An 8,959-nucleotide genomic window follows, 5' to 3' on the forward strand; every position below is an offset into this window, starting at 1 on the left:
ATGGTGTATTATTTTGTAGGGCTAGGCGTGGTCCTAACAGTCACATCTCAATATTTGCTCAGATACAAGAAGTCTAAAGTTGGCTGTGGGGTTTCTTAACTATTCACTTCCTCTTTAGCATATCATTTGAAAATTATAGAGGGTTATGCGCAGACAATTCTTTGTGTATCGTTGCGCCAAAAAAAATATCTGAAAAAACAGATAATATGTGGAAATTCTAAAAAAAAACGCTTAATCTTCTTAAATATGAAATAAATAACTTATCGTCTTTTAAACACAAATTTTGGCCATTTTGAAATTTGTTTTATTTCACAAGCATGTAACTGGATTATGGTGCAGAAAAATACGCCACCTTCTGAAATATTTAAATGGCTAAGCCTTTGCATTTTCGGTAACAACATTGACCAAATTAAATTTTGCCTTTCTTCTACCAGAAATGTTATTGGACTGTGATGTGTAATAAAAGAAAATAGGTTAGCACCTTACATTTCAGAAATTTGAAAGCTTGGTGTTTTTAGAAAACTTTTGACCAACTTCAGTTTTTAGTTTTCTCCACTCTAAATATATGTTGTCATTCTACCTCGTATTGAAGTAATTAGCTTCTCAAATTTCCAGTCTCAAGTCTTTGTGCCTTTTTTTTCTGGAAATGTTGACTAACTTTAATTTCTCCTATCCTCTACTCAGAATATTGATTAGTTTGATTTGTTTTGAATTTCGCGCAAAGCTACACGAGGGCTATCTGCGCTAGCCATCCCTAATTTAGCAGTATAAGACTAGACCACCCACCGCCAACTCTTGGGCTACTCTTTACCAACGAATTGTGGGACTGACCGTCACATTATAACACCCTCACGGCTGAAAGAGCGAGCATGTGTGGTGGGGATTCGAACCCGAGTCGAGTGAGATTGCAAGTCAAGCGCCCTAACCACTTGGCCATGTCGGGCCAGGCTAAATATAATTATATATAAATATAAATTAGTAAACACAAATACTGTCTTAGAAAGTTGCTAACATCAGTAAACAATTAAAAAGGTCTTTTATTGTCACACACGAGTCGCTCCAATCGCTAAAGCTGGAGTCAAACAAAAATAAATACAGGGAAATCAAGTAAAACAAATATTATTCCACTTAAATTCATAACAACGTGATTCATTTTTCATACTGAGACAGAATACAATTCGTACATGAAGAGTTATATATAATTAACAATGTATTGAGGAGAGTCTAGTAAGGATTGTGTTGTCTTCTCCATGGAACTTCCACTATTCAGATACACAGGATGAGCGTTTCTCGTGAAACGCCAGACATTTTGCCTCACAAAATCGCTCAATAGATCGGAAAATAAGGATTGCGACACTCTTCCAACTGATTCAAACTCCTAGCAAACTGATCGTACTTAGAGGTATTACATTTACTAATACAAGCCATCCTAACTTTGTGATAATCCTCTGGATATCTTTCTAAGAAACTCTGCTTGATAGATTAGAAAACAAGGATCGCAACGCCCTTTTGATATCATTAAACTTGTGATTAACAAATCATCTTAACTTTAATTTGAAATAGAATAGCAACTTTTACAGTAGATAAGTTCTTATTTTAATAATCACAAAGTTTCGGACCATAGTATCAAGTGATCATCAGGTAATAGTTACATTCAAAAACAGTTCTTCTTACTGAGTCTACTGATGCAACGAGAAATATTCATAGACCTTTGTAGCGTCATCAAAAACCAATGTCCAGGAGAGAACTTCTCAAAGACATGTCAATTGTTTCATCTCACTGACTAACTCTTCTAGTTGGTTATAAGTCTTTCAACTCCTCGAAAATGTCATTTATTCAAGTACGAAGCCTTTTAAAGTTTGATATCTCAAGAAGTAAGAATAGTACAGGGAAATATACTCGACAAGAGAAAAACAGAAAATTATATATATTACAAAACTAACTTCCCGTGAGAATGATCAGTTAGGTTCTGTAGAATAACAAGATATTTGACAGCAAATATATTACAGAGCAAACCTAAATCCTTTAACTTCGACCGAGATTGAAGAATGAAAGAGACTGAACACAAAATAAAACACGGTGAAACTCAAAGTCAGTCAGTTAGGCAGGTGCACAAGACGAAAGTCAGCGTTTTTAACAGACACTTCACTCTTCTAGAATTTGCAAGGAGGCTTATTAAACCCTAGTATAGTTGTTACATGGTGAACTTATAACATTTATAATAATTACAGTTCACTTACTTAATCTAGTTCATACCACAACAGTTGTTTTTCTAGAAGATGATGATATAAATAACATTACCATCCCCGATGTATTCCACCCGAGAGTTAGTAGAGTATTTTACTAGTTAATTAAAAAACTTAAACTTTACTTACTAACTTAAGGGTTGAGCTCGAGAGAGATTAGCATTATATGCAAAATTCTATAATGTCATTCTTCTTAGCGCTCATGAACTATGTATGTCACCAATAGTTATTCCTATCAACAAGCAAAGGTTATATCTTGGAGGTGTCATCTGACCCACTGTCTAATTTCACATAGTATGCAAAACTTTACAAAAATCTTTCCCATGGACACAAGTAATATCTTATAGATATGACCCAGTACAATCGGTAGATTCACAAACGAATAGTGGGATTGACCGTTACATTATAATGCCTCCACGGCTGAAAGGGCGAGCATGTTCGGTGACGGGGATTCGAACCCGTGACGCCAAGGTAAAAGGCACTTAGCTACTTCATTGATCAACGTTCTCTGTTAAAACTACATATAGCTGCATAAATGAAAATATTGAAAAATTATGTGTTAAATGAGTGGATAGCAAATACATGGTATGCCTGCATGCTTAAACAGACAAATAATTCGATTTGCTATTTTTTTTTTTTGACACAGAATAAGCTCACGTAAAAATCTATATTTACGGTATATAAGAGACAAAAGTGAGACTTGTCAAAATTCTCGAGGAATTTTTTTTGCTAATACCCTACAAACCAGGAAGATTTACAACCCCTTGTGTAGCTTTACACAAAAATTATGAGAAAAGAAAATAATATGCTAATCCAACCGGAATTTGTAGCAAAAGAAAGACAGAAACTGAGAATGTTCAAAATATTAACTCGAAGAACCTATAATCGAAATTTTAATCATCTAAAATTTAAAGGGGTAATTATTATTTATTTTATACACTATACTGTATTTATGGTAGCGAGGAAGGCAAAACTGATGCTGGTCAACATTCTTTTTAAAACATCAATATTTAATTCTTTGGACACTCAAGGAAATTATTACTTTTTGATAGAGGAAAAGCAAGTTTGAAACCGTATGCAGCCCAGTGTTTAATGTGCCAGACTATAGAACTGAAATTGTATGATTCGGGTACCCTACTATAAGACTGATGGTTAAATCTACAGTTAGTCTGACAAGAGTAGTTCAAGAGTTAGCGATAGGTGGTGCTGACTAGCTGCCTTCCCTATAATCACATAAAAATTAGAACACCTTGTGGGACAGCAGCAGATAGCCTTATAGTAATTTTGCAATAAACAAAACAAGAAAACATACAATGAAAATTAAGGATGGCTAGAGCAAATAGTCCTCGTGTAGCTTTGCGAAAAAACAAACAGCAAGTGTGAAAGTGATCAATATTTTGAGAAAATAATGGATATTTTGATACACAATAATCCATTTAATGCTTGGAGTGGAAATAATGCACATTTGTATGTAATCACACTTTCACTGGTAAAATTCAAGCATTGCCTCATCCTAATTTAACGAGAGAATTTTTTAATATTAAAACAATATTCCTGATAGAACAAAGCAAAATTTGAATCTATTAAAGTTAACTATAAACACGAAATCCTAACGCTTGGGAAATTTGAGAGCTAGATATATATATATATATTAATTTTTGGACAATACAAGTCCTTTCCATAATAATTTAAATACCCAAGTATGTTTATGGTGATCAGAGAACTATTAATGATCAAATATAAAATGTACATAACCTGATAGGGTAGTCGTCTAAGCATGTAAAAAAAAACAACAGATTTTTCAATTCCACCCTGGTTCGTAACTTCCCAGAGTTGAGACCGATTATCTTATAAATGCTGCTGGGAAGATGGTCCTGGCTGTTTGGCTCTACATTGCCTAAGAAGATACTGCCATATTTGCTCAAATTAGGACATTCTAACGCCAAGTGTGGTAGATACAGTTCTTTGCAAGCTGTGGTGTTTCTGGAGGTGTGGCATGTTGCTCCGTCTGCTTTCGGAATATCACATGTACAGTCTAGTATTCAAATAAATTGTTTATTTCAGAGCGAATCCACATCTGCTGTGTCCATCGCGGGGAACCGAACCCCGGCAATTGCGTTGCAAGTCCGTAGACTTATCGCTGCTCCATCAGGGGACATTCAAATAAAGGCAAGAGGTTGTCTTAAAGAATAGGTATGTACTCTGAGGAACTGAGACAATGTGGAATGAAAGTGAAACTCATTTTACCACAGTACCAAATATTCGCCCAAGCTTTAAAATCTTGCTCGACATTTGGTTGTAAGCAGTGGGTCAAATGCTCCACAGTTTTCTCTCAACCCATGTACGTCCAAATGTGGCTTGGTGGAAATTCGATTCATCTGAGTAGACTATCTATGAACGCAAAGATACAAGAGGTTTGCGAGTCAGTATATTGCACAAGTCAAAACGATACTCGTTGTTTACTACTATCACCAGTGGCTTCCTTCTAGCAACCAGTCCAATGCAGATCTTTACACAGAGCATTGACTTAAGAGTGTCAACTTAAGGTTTGTTGCCAGCTTCTCCAAAGCTGACGAATTACAGCTCGTTAGGTGAGAAATAGTAGATTTACAATAAAATATCTTCCATTAACCTATTGAATTGAAGCACAACTCCATACGCCCCGATTTTCTCCGTGTCATTTATTAAACTGGAAGCGACAGATTCTATCAGTACAGAGACATCTCAAAAGTAAATAGACACCATGATGTTTATTCAATAGTCATTTAATTAAGAAATTCATCCAACGGCTCCCATGGTCAAGTCGGTCACCTGATATGAATCCCATCGTGCAGTGAGAAGAAGTTCCAGAAAACCAGCGTCCAGTGGAGAGCTACTTGATGTTTTGGGTGCAGCCTGGGTCAAGATCCTACAGGAGAAAATTACAGAACTCGTCCATTCCATGCCAGAACGAGTCAAAGCACTGAAATATGCTAGTGTCAAATCGACTAAGTACTGATGCATATTTGTAAACATTTTTGTCAAGTTGATAATGTGAGATAAATGAGTCTTGGAAAAAATCATGGTGTTTATTTACTTTTGAGATGTCTCTGTACAGACATGAAGTGACCTCTTAGGATTCTAATATTCTGTGAGGAGGGGAGATTTTTATTCTCACGGGCGGGGCTCAAAGCCCAGACCTTCTGTCGTTAAGGACTGCAGCTTACAGACTGACCTGCCTATTGCTATATTGTGGGTCGATTGTCTGATTCTTGTAACGTGAAAGTTTTACTACTATAGCATTCAGAAATGTTTCCATCCTCAGGATTAGCACAGTGTGTAGGTGTGTTGTTTGGAATTAAGTACAAAGCTACACAATGGACTATCTGTGCACTGCCCACCACGAGTAGCGAAACCAGGTTTCTAGTTTTGTAAGTCCGCAGACATGCCGCTGTGCCACTGGGGGGCGTGTGGATGGAGAAATTCTGAGTTTCCACATGTTTTCGCCATAACCCTGATTAGTATTTTGATAAAGCTTACCCATCCAGGCTTTTCATTTCAGTTCCCCGTCAAAAGTATGAAAATATACGAACAAATATGTTTTTTATTTCATAGAGTGTTCAATTATGACCGTAAATCAACAAGATAGAACAAAGATAAAATGGTAGGTGGTTAGTTTTAGTTTGAAGAACAAAAAACTTCAACTCTCTAAAAAATTGTATATGTGGATATCAGTTGTAATACGTCATAATCGAGTCAGTTTCTAAAACCTGAAGAAAGGCAAAAATGAAAGTCGGTGAATACTTTTGCTATAAAAATCTAACAAATTTTACGTGATAATTTTTTGATACTATGTGAAATTCAGACAAATTTATGGTAAAACAAATATTAAAAATGATAATTTTTGAATTAGTTTGTTCGTTGAATTTCGTCCAAAACTACTTGAGGGCTACCTGCGCTAGCCATCCCCATTTTCGAAGTGATACACTAGAGGGAAGGCAGCTAGTCAACACTACCAACCGCCAACTAATGGACTATTCTTTACTAATGAAAAGTGGGATTGACCGTAACATTATAATGTCCCACGAGTATATTTGGTGACAGGGATCGAACCCCCGATCCACATTTTGACAAGGTAATGACGAGTTAATATTTTAAAAATTCGACGAGAATGGATTTTTTGGTATAACATGATCATATCAATATTTGTTTTATGAAAGAGAAAATTTAAGATTATGAACATTTCGCTAAAAACACCAAACCCAAGACTCTCTAAACTTCAAGAGCTAAAACGATTTTTTAATACGAAATAAAATATATTTTGAAAATAAAATAAATGCAAAAACTGAGGATGACCAATATTCCCGCTATAAAATATTTCAGGAGATTAACATTTTTATACATTCTGTATTTCAGTCAAAATTCCGAGATGTAGTAATTTTAAAGAAAACAAAAACAGAAGCTATATTTTTTACAGAAAATAATAGTTATTTAAAGTAAAATCAAAATATGTAAACTAATCTCATCAAAATATTTCACTAAAAACGTAAGTCATAAGCATTGTGCTATTTGAAGAAATAATTGGCTTTCAGATAATCTATGACCCAGACAAACTTTCTGGAATATGAAAAGCAAAGTAATTATCACTCTGTTTAACAACACAGTTTTGGTTAATCAAAGAAATAAGATTTTATCTCAAAGGGTGAATATCTTTTTTATACGGAAATGTGGAAGTCTATCTGTATCTTGAACAAAAACAATAATACCTTTGATTTGTTTTTTAATTGCATTAACTTTAATTCATAATTCGATTTTAAATTATCAATAAGCATTGATGAAAGAGAGTGAAAAAGTCCTATAGTTTGCATTTTCAAGTTTGACTTATGGCAAATTTTACATGTGCAGATAACATTATGGGTATCTTTGTTCCATGACTAAGAAATACAGCAACTAATAATTGCATTGACTTTATGCAAATACTTTAATTTCTAAGTAAACGTGATTCAGGATAGAATGTGCTAATTTCGTTATATCTTATTGGAAGTTATAAGGGGTAGATACACTTTCACCTGTGATTCTTCTTCTTCAGCATTGTTCTCATTCGATGTTTTATAATAATTGTTAATAGAATATAAAGTACTTTCAAATGTTCGATTCCATTAATTTGGTTAAAAAGTAGAAAAGTCTGATGTGAAACCATTGAAGAATATTCTACAGTTTGGATCAACAGAAAAATAAAAATTTACATAATCCCAGGTAACATTCAAGTCCAAGCATGAGAGAGGTAAATGACAATAAAAAAGTAAACCATCTGGTAATATCTGAATAATACTTATGCAATTGTACTAATTTCTTTAGCACATATAATTTTTATATGACTTGTTAAAAACTCTTAATATCCAATGTCTCCCTCCCCGTTTCCATAATATACTTAACTAGAATTGTTTTATGATAACAGCCTGGATACTCTCTTACCTATAAGAAAGTAAATTAATTTCAAAGAACTTATAATTACTTTTACTATTGATAAAATAAAATGCTTATTAGAATAACTTAAATTATCATATACCTATAATCAATAAGGTAGAAATTTCTACCAAATTTCATTTGCTTGAGAAGTACTATTTTTATTATGTATTTATGGTAAAGCTACTGGGAAATATTAATTTCATCAACTTAAAAAAAACATTTACCTATCTCGTCAGTTTTCTTGTGGTACTCAGAATAACTTTGGAGTTTAAAAACTTAGTTTAAAATCTTTAGGCTTTTTTAGTTTAGATTTTCTTTTCCTGTAAGGTAGTTAAAATAGTAAAATGAAATAATATCAATCTCCTTGGTAAACTCAGAACAGGCATATAAAAAACATTTAACAATAAAATTTGTACTTTGTAAATCTTTATTCAATTTTCTATTAACTTGCAACATTAGTAGGTCACAATGATAGCAAGTTGTTCATGCCAGGGTTCCCACTAAAAATTTCAAACTTTTTAAGGACTCAAAAAATTGTCCATGTTAACACACATGACAAAGAATCTGTTCAATTAGTAATTGTAAATAATGCAAATCAATTATTTACTGATGATGCCGTGAAATGGTTACAAGCATCACAGTTACTGTATAAACCAATTAGACAGTTGTACCTAACACTTCACTTCATAGATCAGAATGTGGCCCCATTCATAACCATAAGAAAAAAATCGGCCATTGTATTCCCTCAACAACTAAGGGCTTTTTAAGGACTAAAAAGAAATTCAGCCAAAATTAAGTACAGTAAGGAATTTTCACGGATTTGGGAACCCTCCAACTACTTTTCAATGAGCATTTATATAACTAACTTACAAGAATGATAGATTTTGAAGATAAAATGATTGCTACCTTAATAATAGCTCTTTATGTAATCTAATAAAGTGCATACTGTCCATGAAATTTACCTCAAATTATAAAATGAAAAATAAAACCTATATAAATCTCGATGAGAATATTAAATTTTATAATATATGTTTTACACAGCTTTATTGTTAAGCAGTTGCTTCTATTACTGGGGGCTAAAGACAGGTAGCTTTGCCTAAGATTAACTGAAAATATCTTGTAAACATGTCATGAGTTACTATCAAATAGCTAATGAACATATATACTTCCCTAAACATATAGGATCATTCCCAACCTATTCCAAATAATACTCGAGAATAGAAGATCAAAGTTTTGTAAAAAATAAATTACTGTCTTGAATTAGC

This window comes from Limulus polyphemus, unplaced genomic scaffold (genome assembly GCF_000517525.1).
Source record: "Limulus polyphemus unplaced genomic scaffold, Limulus_polyphemus-2.1.2 Scaffold3111, whole genome shotgun sequence".
NCBI lineage: Eukaryota > Metazoa > Arthropoda > Merostomata > Xiphosura > Limulidae > Limulus > Limulus polyphemus.